Here is an 18,845-nt window from a genome sequence, read left to right as displayed (position 1 = left end):
ATCTTTTGACTGTGTTGCAATTGAGGGACACATATCCATGGAGGCTTTTTGTTACAGCCTTCGTGAGGCACTTTTTGACCCATTGTGTCTGCCAGGCACTTCCCCAGATGTTCCCACGTTGTTGCAGCCAGGCTGTCCAATCCATACAAAGAGACTCAAAATGCAAATAGATGCATTACTTAATCCTATTGTGGAATCCAGTTCCCATCTACTGAACTGTGGCAGCTTTTGGTGCAGATGTGAGCTTAAAATTAGCTAGCACACCCTTCCTGCAATGTACATCTGGAAGTTGGAAAGGGCACCGTCACAAGACGAATGCCCTGCAAGCAAAATTAGCCCAATCCGTCATATTGACAGGACAATGTTTCCTAACTCTAGAACTTCAGTGCAAATGATAGGACCCTTGTGGACAGAGAGAAACAGAGGATGTGAAAATGGATAGTGCCCTATTAGCTTTCTGGAACCTCTAATCAGATATTGGAATTACTGCTGTGATTCTTCCAGCAGTTATGTTCAGCATTTTTATAGCTCAGCAGGGACCCACCAGCTTTCAAACACTGACAGGCACTACAGTGGAAAACCACATATTCTTTAAAATTATCCAAGGAAATTTTGGGCTCCATATATTGAATGCACTGCAGGTTTCGCCCCCCTCAGTAGACATATGGTGCTTATGAGATACTGTTGTTTTTGACACTAGAAATAGATGAGCCTATTATGCACAGGAATCCTTGTATGTTACCTTTCTGAACAACTACCAGAACCTCCCAAGCAGCAAGGCCATTGGATCTATATTAGCATGTATACCTCTCATGTGTAAATTATAGTTTGTATATTGTAGAAAAAATTTCAAAGCACAACCTGTAAATATACTGCACATAAGGTGTGTTTTTTTAAAAAAAAATCCTGGGTTTCTGAAACATTTCTACTTCTCTTACATTCAGGCCACACATTGTTGTTACAGCTGGTCCTCAGATTCTCTATCCATGGATTCCACCATCCAGGACTTGAACATATTTTTAAAAATTCAAATAAGCAAACCTAGATTTTGCCATTTCATTTAAGCAAATCATGTTACTATGACAATACACCCAATGGAGCTTGAGCATCATGGATTTTGGTACCTATGGGAGGCCCTATAACCAAGCCCCAACTGATACCAAGGGCCCACTGTATTTGCCATCAACTTGACTGACATATGACAACTCTGTGAATGGGAGACCTCCAAGAGCCCCAGTCACCAACAGTCCTGCTTACTTCTTCCAAGCTGAGGACTATGCTTCTTAAGGCGGACTGGGGGCAGCCATATGCAAGGGGAATCTTCCTCTCTAACCCTTTCACCTTTTTAAAAATTTATTTTTGAAAGAAAACATTGGATGACAGGGCATTTATAGTGGTCCAAATATATATTACCCTTGCCATTATAAATATACAGATCTAAAATGGTAGTGGGGAATGCTTTGAAGAGCCATCATAACTTGGAGAAAAAAGAGGGTGGTACTCCTCAACAGCTTCTTCCTTCCAAATCCAACCCTGTGTTTCATGGTTCCTTGTAATGTACACTTAGCACCATCCAATTAACTCTTAAAGGCATAAAATATGGAACTTGTAACCATTAGGATAGACAGCTGGCATGCATGCTTACTTTGTCACAATCAGCAGCCCTGATTCAGCCTGGAGGGGAGAAAGATTAAAGACATCTATCTGAAGCCTATCGATGCATTCAGACAGGAATGGGTGAGGGTGAGGGTGAGGAGGACACATTCTAGAGATGGGGGATATTGTTGAATTCCTTGGTAACATTTCCAAAAAAAAAAAAAAAACACTTGAGAGTTTCATAGGCATGAAAAAATCAGCACGTATTACATATTTTTCAAGCCTTTACATAGAAGTAAGCTGCTGCAGTTATTGTGGCAGTGAATTGGCTTCTGTAATTCACTGCTCACATCAGTGGATTATATGCATGAACAATCGATGTAGTATCTGAAGCAGAGTCGTACTGTGCACGCAAAAGATGGCAGATACTTCTATGATGCAGATAAGAGGAAATGAACTTTTCAGATATTGAAGCAGACGTTGCATGTATAACGTAATTCCCCTCCTCAAAAAGAGCCCCAAGCCTTTCAATTTAGCTAGCAGCAATTTCGCTAGTTCTAAAATCTTTCCATTGGTCTGAACTGCAGGGATCTGGATCTGAAAATCACTTATTTGAGCAACATATGTTCCAGTTTTCTTGGTCAGCTCTCAGTCACTCACAATCACAGATGGGGGACAAATTAATTTGGTTCTCTTTTTAAATACAACCAACCTAATTTGTAGTTCCGGAATGAAGACAGAAACCAGAACAAAAATTATCCTTTGGTTTCAACACTTTTCTGAATTTTGCAACTATGTTCCCAATCAAAACAAGAAAGGCATACTTTAAGGAAAACAGCATACAAGGGAGCTTCTATTAAGGAAAACACGCTCATTTTTAAAAATGTACTATTAGAGTAAATTGCTCACAAATACACCAAATTAATTTTTGGATGCAGGAAAATGTGCACAGAAATATAAAAAAATCTTTATTGAAAATATTCATATATTAAAGTGAAATGGAGACAGGATTCATAAAAGATGAGACCATTACAGAAAAAAAAGAAGACAGATCTGTCCATCCCTAAACCTAACTCTTAATAGCATTTTTAGGACCAGGACTCAAGCTGTGAACATTTCTAACAAAGTTTACAGAATTGTTCGCCTTTTCCATTCCAGTGAATGCAAACAGAGACATGATGGCAGGAAATGTGATTTTTCAAAAGGAGGGGCGCAATGGTTATAGGGGCCAGCAGGAAGGGGATGCTAAGCACTCCCTTCAACCCTCCCCCTAATCACTTCCTCCTATAGTTGTAGTACAAGACTGCAAATGAAGCCAGCTTTAAGAGAAAGGGAAAGAGAAGAGGTTGTGGAGAAAGGTGAATTCCTCCATAGCTTTTCTATCTGAACTGCTCCTGAGTACCATAACTTGTCTTTCAACTCACTTCCAACCTATGACAACCCTAAGGCAAGCCTATTGCCTTGACAAGATTTATTCAGAAGAAATGTTTTGTCATTGCTTTCCACTGAGACCTAGAGTGTGTGGTTTCTGCAAGATCACACAGAAGGTTTCATTGTCAAGAGAGGATTTGAACCCTGGTCTCCAGAGTCATAGTCCAATCCTCAAACCACATTCAGAAAGTTGATTCAGAGTAGGAAATTTAAAAATATGAATTCACATATGAATTTCTTGGAAGGGTGGCTGGAATGCAGCATAAGTTAATCTGTATTGAACGAACTGGTGATCTCATCTGAAACTCAAATAACTATGTCTCTCATCTACAAAGAATTTCCAGTGAACTGACCCTTCCCTACCCAACTCAGAACAGCCACTAGAGCTGACAATGTGGATGTTTGTTTCCAAGTTACCAACTATGAAATAGCATAAATTTCACACAAAAGATCAATCTTGATACACTATTTTTTTGCATTAACTTGTGACAAGAAGATAGCAGATTTTCAGCTCATATGAAGAATGTGAAATCTTTCAAAGAAAAATCGTAGTGAAAATAGAACTTTGATTTATAAAAGATTCAAGGTAGAACCATGAACCAGGGAATTATTATTAGACATTGTAGCTAGATATGGCATGGATATTAAGAGCTTGGGAACATTGCTTTTTTGAACTACAACTCTCGATTCCCCCACCAGAGTGAGAACCCTAGGAGCTGCCCAACAAAGTAACTTTTTCAAGCTCAGTAAAGACTTCCAGCAGAAAGCAAAAAGGCAATTCTGAAAGCACTTTGTCACATCCCTTTATTATGACGTAGGCACTTCAGCACTGAACAATTATAGCATCATGATCCCCTTTTACCTACCATGGAAACCTCTTATGGATTCCTGGTATTGTAGTTTAGGAACAGGCATTATGAATTTCCACCACATAGTACCTCTAGAGTTTCGGTAACTACAAACCATGGGTTCCATAGGATGCAACCATGGCATTTAAAATAGAATCATAACATTTTAATTTTGCAATGTGAAACGGTCCTTAAAAGGAATACCTACTGCTAGGAACCTTAGAAATCATTAACGCAAGTATCATCTGGCTGATTCTTAGAGCTGTACTCAAAAAAGAAACTTTATCAAGATCTGGTCCTTGGTAATATTGCTCCAGCTCCTGACAATGGCAGGACTCACCTTCTCAAATAGGAGACATTAGGGAAGGAAGCATGGAAGAATGACAGAGAAATATCAACCAGTGTCATGCAAGATCATCCAATGCATCAGGGAGAAAAGCTATTAAAACATTCATCCCATTTGTCACCCCCTTTCTTTCTTTTCTTTTCTTTTTTTGCTGCATTACTCAATCTCACCAGATGGGTGGTTCACAGAATAAACACAAGCGCTCTCTCTTCATGCATACTGTCATATCACTATCATCATATCTGGTTTTAGTTATATTAAGATGACTCATACTATGGGAGGATAACGTTAGGAGAAAAGCAACATGAGTTATCAAGATATAAAATACAATGAATAGTATTTGAAACGTATTTCTGCTTTTTGAAAAGCAACAGACTTTGCAGATGGCTAGCACAAAACTAATTTGCGTTCACCTGTCTTAAAACTGGCATGGTAAATTACCTAATTGAAGTTTACCATGTCTCTATATAATATGCAGCTTATAAAGAAGTTACGAGGGGTTTGTTTTTTGTTTTTTTCCCAATGCAAGCCAGTGGGTGCTCTCAATTGCCAAAGATCAATCTGGATTTGATGTGTAGACTGGAATGCATTGGATCAGGAGCTAAATCAGACTCAAGTCTCCAAGCTCAGGCTCCATGTACAGCCCATGTAAAAAGATCTATATGCTCATCCTTTCATACAATTCAGAAAAACAAAATTGCCACCAGCAAAATTAGCATCTCAGGAATTGCTGCACAATTTTCTGCTCACAGATGTTGAGAAGGAATTTGTGCCTGTTAAAGAGTCTTGGAAAGAAAAGAATGCCTTGAATCAACAACATACATCAATGAGCATTTAATGAGAAGTCACACAGCAGTAGAAGAAATTGCTACAGACGTGGCATTCTTCATCAAGTATAGAACGGTGCTCAACTAAATAAATAAAAGCCGGGGGGACTTAATGCAGGATATTCAATCCTGAGTTGACAAGCACTGGCTTATGGCTGCTGCCAAAGTCCCACCCAAGAGACAGACATGTTAATAGGAGAGATCAATGGAGTAGCATTGCAGACACCACTACATTATGCTTCCAACCGACGTCATTGTTCTGAAAGTCAACATATTTAAGATATACCAGTGAAGAACTTCAAAAATTCTTTCTTCTCATTTTAATTTCTGGATTCATTTCAGCTGGAATTCCAAGCATTTAGCACATGAAATTTGATTTTCAATTAATTAGGAGTGCAGACAAAAAGGGAAAGAGTACATGTAACAATGCAACAAATTACTAACTTGGGAACAGTAGGTGAATCTTGATAATTAATAAGACAGTTCAAATGAACTCCAGCCTGAGACGTGGAGAATATTAAAACATCCCATTTTTGGACTATAACTCTGGATTCACGCACACATCTGACAGCATGGGCATGGTCACATTGGCTCAGAGATTCTGGAAATTGTAACTTTGCTAAGTTCCAGAGAGAGATTTTCAGGAAAAGTCCTCCAGTTATAGAGTGAATCCCTTACAGAAAGTTCACCCAGCACCTATTTTCCTGTCTTCCAAGTATGACTCCCCATAAAATATAATTTTAAAATAATTTACATCATCTTAATCTCTGATCTTCATATCTGAAGTTCATGATGCCGTTCTGATGTGTATTCAATGTTACGCCTTTCTCGTTACCATTAAATTTATGACTATGGTAGAAAGTATTTTAATCTGTGCTTTGTTACTTTTTGCTCCGCTGGGGGATTTTGTGGTTCATTGGTTGTTTTAGGATGATGGGATTTCACATTGTTTCTACTGCCCATCATTTAGGGATTTGAGTGATGAAGTAATAAACAAATAGCTAAGCAAGTTCTGGAGCCAAATCAGTCAGAAAGAAGTGTCTCTGTGTTCCTGTTCTCCATTCCAAACTTGACTCAGAATCAAAATAACCTGATTATCTTGCTTATGGAGCATGCATCTAGCTCTAAAACACTGTAAAAATGGCAAGGGAGACTGTGAAAATGACAACCTCATAGAGGCATGCACTGGAATCTAGAACCAAAAGCGGAGACACAGAAAATGGAATGATTGCAGATCCAAATGGCAAATCTGGACCTTTTCACTCTATAAAAACTACATCATTACAATTCCAGCTTGACTGCCATGGCAATATCTTAGGGAATCCTGGGATTTGCAATTTAGGGAGGAATAGTGCCAACCCAAACTACAAAACTATGGATGCTGCCATGTAGTTAAAATGCAATCATAGTACTATGGCTATGACGTATAAAAAAACCTAAGTTTTATTCAAGGGTAGGAAGATCACACAAAATAAAACCTCTGGTGGTATTGGCTTATATTTTGCTTCTGACAACCATTCTCTTTGGGAATATCCTGTAGTTATTAATTAAATAAAATCTTCATGATTATTAGAATCAGCACACCAAAAGGGGAGCTGCATATGAATACAGGTAATATTCAGATATGCTGCCACTGGTTTTTTGTTTCTAGTGGCCATTTTGTTTTTTTCATTTTAAAGATTTAGATATTGATTAGCAGACAACATTGAAAAGCTGTTGTTTTACTCAAGAGCGTGCTAAAATGTCAAATGTCAGAAAATCAGAAGTTTTTCATAATTCAACCTATTAAATCCTGGTCTTTATAAAGTCAAACCATCCATGTGTAAGAAGCACATCTGGAAGAACCAAAAGTTTGAAAAATTACAAAAAGGCAAAACAGGGTAGAAATCTTAAATAATAAAGTGTTTTCTCAGTAACCACAGAATACTGGCCCGCTAATGAGGACAGGAACAGAATACCAAGGCAGAAGAGAAATTTAATGGCATGACTGGGGATCTGAGCATGAGTTGTCCACACTGAAGATTTCATTGCAGGCCCCACTTGTAAATGTTGCAAATTATAGTTCATCTTATCCATTTTGTAAAATGTCATGGGAGAAAACTTATCTCTAAAACAGGGTTTCAGGCTGAAGGCTGTAAGATTTATGACCTCTGTAAGAACAGGCAGAACAGCAATGCAGAAACCGAAACCAAGGGCATCCCTGCCTGCTTAAGACAATGCTAATCCCTTCCTGGCCCAGCAAACAGGTAGAGATGCAGAAGTAATTACAGAACATCAGGAGACATTGCTTGGGCGCTGCTGCCTGTCTGTGTTTTCTCAGCAGGATGCCCATTTACGTAGGAAAACAGCCAGCTGTTGTCTCTTGTTGAAGACGATGGATGCCAGGTCCTTTAATGCTCCCAGCAGCTCAACTCAGGCTTTCTGCCTTCCTTCTTACAAGGGCTTCAAAGCACTAAGCACAGACCAACCAACCAACCAATACAACAGCGCTGAAATAGACTGCGCTCTCTATGAAGTGAATGGTACCAGTGGGTGTTTCTGCACAAGGGCTTATTGTGCAACTGCTCTACCCATTCACGGGGTTTTATTTGGAGGGGTGGAGGCTTCCAGATATCACCTCCCATGCCTTCTAATTTTCCTACCTATTCTTCCATAATTTTTTACCCAAAAACCTTTTAGGCATATTTAACTTTTACTATAGAAAATCCACTAGGAATAGCTACTGGTTGGCGAGTAGTACCAAAATTTGTCATCAGGAGTACCCATTGTCTATCTTCATACCATAAAAATGAACAGACAACCACCATAGGCCTTATGAACTATGAAAAAACTGTCCAACATTTATAGTTTGGAAAGGCTACAGTTGTACTATATCTATAAGAAACCCTGACAGTTGCAGATGAAAAGTAACATTTCCATGCTCTGGTTATCTCCTCCTCCTCATTCCCACAACCTGTCTCCCTTATCTAGGGTTCTTTCATACACTGCATAGTTGTAGCATTACCATTCCACTTTAATTGCCATAGCAATCTCCTATGAAATATAGTTTGATTAGAACTGGCTAGAACTCTCCGGATGATAATTCAAAATGCCCCGCTCTAAACTCAGTGGATGGAACAATGGTAATCAAAATGGAATCATAACATTATTTATTTATTTATTTATTTCTCACATTTATATCCCGCCCTTCTCACCGGAAGGGACTCAGGGCAGCTTACAACAGTGGCAACAATTAGGTGCCCATACAAACCAATATAAAACAGCACATAAAACAGTTAAAACATTATGAATTAAAAATATACTATACCTATATATAGCAATCCATTGGAGTTTTGACTTTTGTAGATTTAATTATTCATGGATTTGATTTAAAATGTTCTCTCTAGCAAACTCTATGTCGTCCATTATGACCCTATGGTCATCTTCCTCTGATCATGTTGTAGGACTTGCAGATTTCTAGAGAAAACACCTCCCTAGGAATTCCCAGGTTTTCCAGTGCAATTCCATGGCCAGCTTCCAAGAGACATTAACAACAGTCATGCTAGAACATCTAGAAATGTCTAGAGATATGTTCTCTTTCAATTTTTTTAAAAATCATGGTTTTCTACTTTCGTGGGGAGCCTGTTCCCCAAACCCCAGTGAATGTGGAAGGCTGACTGTATTAGAAAAAGGCCAAGTAAGATATAGGGAGAAGCAAAGAATGAGCAAACATGGAAATGTTACTTTTTGGACTCAATTACCAAGAATTAACACACTCGTATTACAAATGTAACATTTTAAAATCCTGGGTAAGGCACTGGACCATTAGGTAGTTTGCCATGTGTTTTATGGAACTTTTCTCGGGATAGCTTTAACAGAATCAAGAGGGTTGGGAGTTTTGTTTTTAAAGAAACAGGGAAAACCCGGTCCAAATGATTCAGTCCAACAACTGGAATGAACAATTCTTTGAGCTTTTTCTTTTCTCTGTGAAACACCCTCCCAGATGTTATAAACCTTAAGAATAAGACCCACGTACAAATAATGGAGGATGTTGTCTGTTTGTTTTTTAAAGAAGAATCTTGCAAGCAGCTCTCCTTGGTCTTGTGATTAATTGAATTTGGGAGCAAGGGTGAAGCACAGTTCTTCAACCAGACTAAAACAGGAACAATAGGCTCACTGGTGTACATTTATACATAGTCAATTTTTAAAACACCTCTAGGGTTTTTAAAATTGCTATAGAATAATCATTCACAACAGGGGTCCCCTCAGATAGACCCTGTTTCCCCGAAAATAAGACAGGGTCTTATATTAATTTTTGCTCCCAAAGATGCACTAGGTCTTATTTTCAGGGGATGTCTTATTTTTCCATGAAGAAGAGCTCACATTTATTGTTGAACAACAAAATGAACATTTATTATATACTGTAAAGTAGTTGTCATCACAAACCAGCATAACCAGACAAACTATGAATCCTATCAAGAATTTCTTGTTACTACCATTATTTACATGTACAACAATCTATGGTACCTCTTGCAATTTAGGTTTCACAAGGTTTCCACGCTGATTTCTCTCTATTCTAGTTTCAATGTAGTCATGAATGATGAATAATATAATATACTATAATAATAATCTGATAATATAATAATAATATAATTATATACAATATATTAATGAGATAATATAATATAGGATATAATAATAACAGAAAATGATAATAATATGGTATTAATAGGATAATATAATAATGGGATATAATAACAGAATAGCATAATAATATAATAATAATAGGATAATATAATAGAATAATAGAATGGAATAGAATTATATAAAATATATTAATAGGATAATATAAAATGGAATATAATAATAATAACAGAATATGCTAATAATAATAAAATAATAATATGATAATATAATAGAATAATAGTATAGAATATAATGATATAAAATATATTAATAGGGTAATATAAAATGGAATTTAATAATAACAGAATAATAATATAATAATATGAAAATATAATAGAATAATAATAGAATAATAATATAATGATATAATAATAATAATAGAAAAATATAATATAATGGTTTAAAATATATTAATAGGATAATATAATAATGGGATATAATAATAGTAACAGAATATGATGATAATAATATGGCAATAGAATAATAGTATAAAATAATCAGTTTCATGGCATAGGATAGGAAGATGAGAGGAGAATCCCAATGCGTCCTGTACCTTTAAGGAGCAAAAGCAGCAGGACGAAAGCCCTCTTCCTTCCCTCCCTCCCACCCTCCCTTGCCCTGGCTCCAGGAGCCAATCAGAAGCCTCTGGGAAGCAAGGGAGCATGGCCAGCATGGCCTTGTCTCCGAAGGAAGAAACGGCAGCGCAGTAGCAGGCACGGAAGGTTTTTCAAGCCTCGGCTGGGGACAGGCAAGGCAAGGCAGGGAGGGAGGGGGGCACAGAAAGCAAGCACTTTCCCTCCCTCCCTCCCTCCGGTGTGTATGAATGAGTGCTGCTTCTGCCCTGCAGCCATGCTTCCCAATGGAACTCTGCTGCAGCCTTAGTTGCTAGGTCTTACTTTCAGGGGAGGCCTTATATTTGGCAATCCCCCCAAACCCCTGCTAGGTCTTATTCTTTGGGGAGGTCTTATTTTCGGGGAAACACGGTATTAGATCCCCAAACATTATGTGAATTACACCTTATCTAGAGGGAGTAGGTTGGGAGTCTCTTTTTTAATGGCTTTTGTAGAAGTATATGTGAATCTTGCTTCAACAGACTAGCCAGAATATCATGTCCTCTGTCCCAGCAAACCCCACCATTGGAATCTGTAAAGTGTATTCATAGAATAATAGAACACAGAAAATCTTATTTCCAGGAATCCCATAAAACAAGTTTGAAAGTGACTGAATGTTTGCAGCATATACAACTGGTTCCAAACCCTACACTTAAATCCCTAGGCAAAAACTAACATAGTTTTGTTTGTTTTCTTAAGTATCTAGATTAGTTGTCCTGCAGATCCAAACTGATGACAAAGAGGCCTAATACTACCACTTAATTTTATGGGTAAAGGAAGAAAATGGTTGTACATTAAGTGTATTCCTGAAGGGTGATCTAAGGCGACCCAGTCATGATTTGGCACTCAGCAAAACTGCTTTGAGATAAACATTTCTAATTTGCAGAGAATCCAATAAATATCACTGACACCAACACTGACTTAGAAAGAAGACCACTTCTAACTCTACAGAATTAGACCACAAACCAGTTTGATTTCCTCCTAGTTAAACTTTATTGGAGGGTTTCTATACCTAAGGATGTTGTGCTTGATGTCATTTTATAGATCAAATAAATTCTTGTTGCGAAATCCAATGGAACCAAGAAACCTTTGGTCATTCCACACAAAAGTAACTGCACAAACACGGGAACAATGGGGTTGCACCAAGCCTAATTTTACCTAACCTTACATATGCACCAATATTCACATGCACAGCTTGAGATCCTGAGATAACTGACCAGCACTACATGTAACCATCAGTATGTAAAAAGGGTAGGGCCAACTCTGCCATTAGGCAGAAAGAAATGGGTACCTCAGGCAGCTGGTGTAGGATGTCATGAAAGAGCACCCTAATTATTATTATTATGCATTGATTCCAAGGAATGTTCCTGCTCTGGTGTCAACATAATATTGGTAATCCATGTACCTTGATGTGAGAGGCAGGGGATAGGAAGCTCAATTTGTTTTTCCAATATTTTGGTCCAGTAGAGGCAGTAACTGAGTTACTTACATACCATATGACTCCTAGTTATGAACCATGGTGAGACAACAAGAAGTAAGAGAAATCTACTCGTTGGAAGGGAAATTTACTCCTGAAACAGTTATTACGGGAAAAAAGTGTCTCCACTGAAGCTTTAGCACCAATCCTTGTTTCCACAACAAGCCATTTTTTTCAAAATCCAATGATCATAGGGACAGAAAGTGAGGTGAAATCTTTTGAACAAGGGGCACAGACAGTAAAATAAACACCACAGAGTGTTACACTTCCCAGTGCTATCAAAAGCTTATAGAGAGATAGAGGCTGGAGCTACACTTTAAAATGTTTATGTTCTGACTAACAAATTCAATTCAAGAACAAACCTACAGAACTTATATTGTTCACAACTAGGGGACTGCCGGTAATGGGGAAATGTCCCTCCTCCAATTTGATTGATATACTGGTAATGGAGGCTGACAGCATAGCCACATAACCACCTAAGCATTTGTTTTATAGGGAAGAAAGGACTCATTTGACCGACCGCTAAAACCTTTGGGATTGCCCTTGAGTAGAGGCAGTTTGTGGACTGGGTCTTCTAACCTTTCCTCTATCAAAAGCACAGAGATAAGATTGAGTCCCATATTCTTTGTTGATTGAGCAAAATGTTTTCAGTCACATGTTTCATTAACTGATCGAGATAACCAGCACACTTAAACACATACCGTAAACCACCTCAACTTTAATAGCTGCATATGTTTGGGGGGAAGGAAAAGGAGAGAGCAGGTGTGACTAACATTTTAATACAAGAAATGTAGATGCTCTGGCATCTTTATGCCTTATTCTCAAGTGCGCACATGCTGGGCGTGGAGGCAGGAAAGGGTGCATCTATACGCAGGAAGGAACAAAGCACTCTGCAGGAGGTTTTTCAGTATACTGTGCATCCACCCATTCGATCATCTACTGCTTGAAGATATTCCCAAAAAAAAAAATCCTAAAGGCAATCCTTGATTCTGCCATTTTATATAAGGGACACAATTTGACTTTGCAATTGCATAGTGTCCACAGTTTTAGGTACCCATGGAGGTACTGGAACCAAACCCCAGCAGATACCAAGGGGCCATTATACAGGGTGTTTCAAAAAAGATGGACCTGATTTGTAATCACCATTTCTCTGCAACCACAAACCTCCCATGAATGAAACCTTTACCACTTGAATGGAAGGGGCATAGAGTTCCAAATGATCACCATCAGATGCAAATAAACAGCCCTTAGCCTTAGTCATTCACAAGATGGCAACACCTTAACAAGAAGCCTAATGAGAGAGTTTCCATTTCATAGAATCATAGAATTGGAAGAGACCTCGTGGGCCATCCAGTCCAACCCCCTGCCAAGTAGCAGGAAACTCATATTCAAAGCACCCCCGACAGATGGCCATCCAGCCTCTGCTTAAAAGCCTCTAAAGAATGAGCCTCCACCATACTCTGGGGTAGAGTGTTCCACTGCTGAACAGCTCTCACAGTTAGGAATTTCTTCCTAATGTTCCGGTGGAATCTCCTTTCCTGTAGTTTGAAGTCGTTGTTTCACGTCCTAGTCTCCAGGGCAGCAGAAAACAAGCTTGCTCCCTTGCCCCTATGACTTCCCCTCACATATTTATGCATGGCCATCATGTCTCCTCTCAACCTTCTCTTCTGCAGGCTAAAACATGCCCAGCTCTTTAAGCCACTCCTCATGGGGCTTGTTCTCCAGACCCCTGATCATTTTAATCGCCCTCCTCTGGATACATTCCAGTTTGTCAACATCTCCCTTCAATTGCGGGTTATCATTTTAGATTTGTTGCTAGCTCAGAATGGTTAGTGAAACTTGGTAATTCATGAAATGATTTGTAACTTTTCTTTTTAATTGTAACAGGCTGCTTTGAAACTGAGTCCATTCTGAAACACCCTGTAGTATCCATCCACTCATTCAACCATCCACTGCTTGAAAATATTCCAAAATGAAATCCTAAAAGCAATCCTCGATGTTTTGCATAGAATGGGATTTCAGCATCCACAGATTTTGAGATCCATTGAGGTTCTGGAACCAAACCCTATTGCAGGGATGCCAAATTCATTTTTATCAACAGCCACAACCTCCTTCTGGTTGCCTTCATAGAGCCGTTGAATCCATGGATGGAAAATTCATGCATACAGAGGCTGCTCTTTGGTTTTTACGAAATTTGGGTCCCCAGGTGTTATTGCACAAGAACTCCTACCACTTTTGATTATCCACTATGAGGACTGGGGATAATGGGAATTGCAACCCAACAGCACTTGTGGCTCTGAGGTTGGAAATAGGTAAAATGCTATTTTAAAGTCAGATATCGCATCCAAAACACCTGGAGGGCCGAAGTTTGCCCATGCCTGATCTAAATCCAAATTCCTGACTATACAGATTTATCAATAAGAGAGCCAGAATGGAACAGCGGTTTGAGCGTTGGGCTATGGAGACCAGGAAGAGAATCTTTGCTTGGCTATGGTAATCCATGGGTGTTACTGTATGGGAGCATCAGCTCTAGTCGTGATGTTTAATGATGAGGAACACAGAAGTTGGACTCCAGCCACATCCAATGACATGGCAGCCCAGATTCGGTTCAGCGTTGAGTCAGGCCCCTTCAACACAGCAGTTCACAATCTAGTTCAAAGCAGATATTGTGGATTATCTGAGTTGATATTCTGGGTTATATGGCTCGGTTATATTCTGGGTTATATGGCTGTGTGGAAGGCCCTCTGACACATGTGCCTTAGTGGAAACCAAGGGCCCAGTACATATAGTTCTAGCACCAAGAAACGAGGAGCAACACTCCTATATTCATGGACCGACCACTCCTTGCTCCTGCCCAACAGGATTGCTCAGGAAAGGGTCCTTCCAGACAGGCCCTTTATCCCAGGATCTGATGCCAAGTTTTATGTTCATCCCAGATTATCTGGCAGTGTGGATTCATATAACCCAGTTTTAAGCAGAAAAGCAGATCCTGAGTTATAGGTCCTGTCTGAAAGGGCCCAAAGACTTCCACCTTTCTAAACACCAGACTGAAATGGAGGCAAATCTGGCTTCCTTTCCTCAGCCCTAGAATGGTGGAAGGAAAGGTTTCAGGGCTCTTCCACACAACCATATAACCCAGAATATTAAGGCAGATAATCCACAATATCTGCTTTGAACTGAGGGCCCTTCCAGACAGACCCTATATCCCAGGATCTGATCCCAGGTTTTCTGCTTTAAACTGGATTATATGAGTCCACACTGCCAGATAATCTGGGATCAACAAAAAACCTGGGATCAGATCCTGGGATATAGGACCTGTCTGGAAGGGCCCTGAGTCCACACTGCCCCAAGATCATCAGAGGCTGCTGTGATTTTATATGCATTTACTGGTGTTTAATATTGTTTCAATACAGTACTTACATATTTAAAGTTGTATTGCAATGCTTTTAGCTGAGAGCCGCTTTGAGTCTCCAGACCTCATCACATTAAGAAATACTTAGTTCCTCAGAATATTTGTGCTTTAGATAGAGGAAAGGTTAGACGACCCAGTCCAGAAACTACCTCTACTCAAAGGCAATTCCAATGACTTTAGGAGTGGGCCAAATGAATTCTTTCTTCCCTATAAAATAAATGCATGGGTGGTTGTGTGGCTATGCTGTCAGCCTCCATTACCAGTATATCAATCAAATCAGAGGAGGGACATTTGATTCGGGCAGTAGGGCTCTTATTTAACTTATAGAAATGACTGTGAGTTTAACAAATGATTTCTGTTTATTAAGGAGCCCCCGGTGGCACAGTGGGTTAAATCCTTGTGCTGGCAGCACTAATGACTTGAAGGTTGCCAGTTTGAATCCAACCCAGGGTGAGCATGGATGAGTTCCCTCTATCAGCTCCAGCTCCATGCAGGGACTTGAGCGAAGCCTCCCACAAGGATGGTAAAAACATCAAAACATCCGGGTGTTCCCTGGGCAACGTCCTTCCAGATGGCCAATTCTCTCATACCAGAAGTGACTTGCAGTTTCTCAAGTCGCTCCTGACACACACAAAAAAATGCATATTAATTTTTGTTTACTTGTGCTTTGGCGTATGTTGTTTTGTCTTATATTGATCTGATGTGTTATTATTATGTTTATTTTTTATTTCCTATGTATTTTATTGTATTTATCCATGTTGTAAGCTGCCCCAAGTCCCTTCGGGGAGATGGGGTGGGGTATAAATAAAGTTTATTAATATTATTTTCCCATTACAGGCAAACATTTACATGAAACCGTTGGGAGAGATCATTCAGAGTTTTGGAGTTTGGTGCCATCTGTATGTAGATGACACCCATTTCTATTACTCATTTCCACTAGATGCCAATTATGCCTACCTGACCTAGAACCATCACCTGTCAGCTGTGATGGACTGGATAAGGATAAACAAATTGAACTTTAATCCAGACAAGACAGAAGTACTACTGGTCAGTCATAGGGCTGATCAGGGTATTGGGCTGCAAGCTGTGCTGGATGGAGTCACACTCCCACTGGAGGTGCAGATTTCACAGCCTGGGGGTCCTCCTGGAGGCCCAGGTGTTGGCAGTGGCTGGGAGGACCTTTGCACAGTCAAAGCTTGTGTGACAGCTGTCCCCATACCTTGAAAAGCCCGATCTGGCCATGGTAGTACACGCCTTAGTCACATCCAGATTAGATTACTGTAACACGCTCTACGTGCGGCTGCCCCAGAAGAGCGTTCAGAAACTTCAACTGGTACAAATGTCAACTGGTACGGGGACAGGATATACAGAAAGAATGACTCTGCTCCTGAAGCACCTACACTGGCTCTCAGTTTGTTTCCAGGCACAATTCAAGGTACTGGCTTTAGCCTATAAAACCCTAAACGGTTTGGGCTCAGCCTACTTGGGGCTCTGCATCTCCTCCTACAAGCCCACACAAACCCTGAGATCATCAGGAGGCCTTTCTCCAAGTCCCACCACCATCGCAAGTGCGGTTGGTGGAAATGAGAGAGGGGCCTTCTTGGTGGTGGCCCCACGGCTCTGGAACTCCCTTCCCTAAGAGGTGCAATATCCCCCCTCATTACTGGCCTTTCGCTCACAAGTTAAAACCTTTCTGTGGAAAAAGGCCTTCCCCGGTAACCTATAATAGGCAATGACCAGGCAGCTATTGGTAAAGGCACATCACTGAAGGCCACACCGGACTTGGCAATGTTTAAACGGCCTAAAGAAGCAGAGCTTCTAGGATTTTAAGCATAATGTTTTTATGGATAACCTCAGTGGCCTGCGGTCCAGGGAATTTTAATGGCATATGTTGGTTTTATTACTAAGCTTGTTGTATTTGGTGTATGTAATGTGCTATTTGTTTATCTGTTTCATTTGGGATTGTGATGTGCTTTTTGTGTCATGTAATTTCTGTTGTTTTTAACCACTGGTGTGGAATTTGCATGACCCCGCCCACTGCCTCTCCCATAACCCTTTCCTATTTTTTTCTATGGCACACAGCAAGTAGAGGAATTAATCAGAAACTGAACATACTAGAGAGGTTTGGAGAGAATTCACCATGATTTATATGAGTTGTAGGTACTGGTATGTATAGTTTACCTGCAATCTAAGAGCACTCTGAACTCCACCAATGATGGATCTGGAATTAACTTGACACACAGAACCCCCATGACCAAGAAAAAGTACTAGGGGCCTTTGAATGGATTTATAGGAGTTGTAGTTCACCTATATGCGGAGCGCACTATGAACACAAACAATGGTGGATCGGGATGAAACTTGGCACACATACCTGATATGCTGAAATTTGATTACTGAATGGGTTTGGGGGAAACTGACCTTCCTTTCTGCGATATGTAGTTCACTCACAACCAGGGAAACGGTGACCTCCACCGATGATGGACCTGGACCAAACATGGCACACAGAACCCCCATGACTAACGCAGCCTACTGGAGGGGTTTGAAGGGAATTAAGGCTCAGGTGCGGCCCCCTGGGTGCTTACCTCAGGCCCTCCTAATTTTCCCTGTCCTCGTGGCATAAGGACACGATGGCCCATTGCATCCTTATTCCAAAAAGATGGGTGAGAAAGGCATGTAGCAGCTGAGAGTCCTCTGGAGTACTCTCAGCCACAGTGTGTCTCACCTGGCATAAGGACAGTGTGAGCGATCCCATCCTTATGCTGGGAGGACGTCTAAAGGAAGGCACACGGTGTCTGAGAGCCCTCTGGAGCATACTTGGCAGGCGCCTGTCCCGCCCTCCTCCTGGCATAATGCTGAGAGGATAGCCCGAGAATTGGGGAGGAGAGTGGGAAGGAGAATCATGGCAGTCGCAACGTGCCCTGCTTTCCTTCCAGCATAAGGATGGGTCAAGCAGCCCTGTCCTTATGCCGTGAGGACAACCTGAGGATGACCCAGGCCCCGTCCTGCTCTCTCCTGGCCTCGTCCTTTTCCGGGCCCTCCCCACCCAGTGTACGCTCGGCCCTCCTTCCTCCTAGCCCGGCCCTCATGTCTGGGCCCACAAGGCAAAAAGGTTTGCCCATGCTTAATCTAGAGCAGTGGTTCTCAACCTGTGTTTTGGCTTACAACTCCCAGAAATCCCAGCCAGTTTACCAGCTGTTAGGATTTCTGGGAGCTGAAGGCTAAAACATCTGGGGACCCACAGGTTGAGAACCACTGCTCTAGAGCAAAGCTAATAATAATACAGTAGAGTCTCAGTTATCCAACCTTCGCTTATCCAACATTCTGGATTATCCAATGCAGCCTGCCTCCCGCCCAGATCCACAGCTGTTTCTTAGGCAGTAAAGACTGAACTTTTTATGGATTTAACTTCTGACAATGTGTTACTAAGAGTTCATTTTATGCAGTTCTATCTATATTTGTAGTCAATTTTTAATAGTCCATGTTTTTGTGGTCAATGTTTTCAATACATTGTGATGTTTTTGTGCTAAATTCATAAATACAGTAATTACTACATAACGTTACTGTGTATTGAACTGCTTTTTCTATCAATTTGTTGTAAAACGTGTTTTGGGTGCTTAATTTGTAAAATCATA

At 40.3% G+C, this 18,845-nt stretch overlaps 1 protein-coding gene across 1 annotated transcript in view; it reads right to left on the bottom strand.

The window, feature by feature from the left end:
* vat1 (vesicle amine transport 1) overlaps positions 1 to 18,845 on the bottom strand; it is a 42,345-nt gene that overhangs the window by 22,362 nt on the left and 1,138 nt on the right. The window lies entirely within an intron of this gene.

Source organism: Anolis carolinensis, chromosome 6 (assembly GCF_035594765.1).
Source record: "Anolis carolinensis isolate JA03-04 chromosome 6, rAnoCar3.1.pri, whole genome shotgun sequence".
NCBI classification, from domain to species: Eukaryota; Metazoa; Chordata; class Lepidosauria; order Squamata; family Dactyloidae; genus Anolis; species Anolis carolinensis.
Note: the sequence above shows the minus strand (reverse complement) of the source record. Positions and strands in the feature narration are given on the sequence as shown.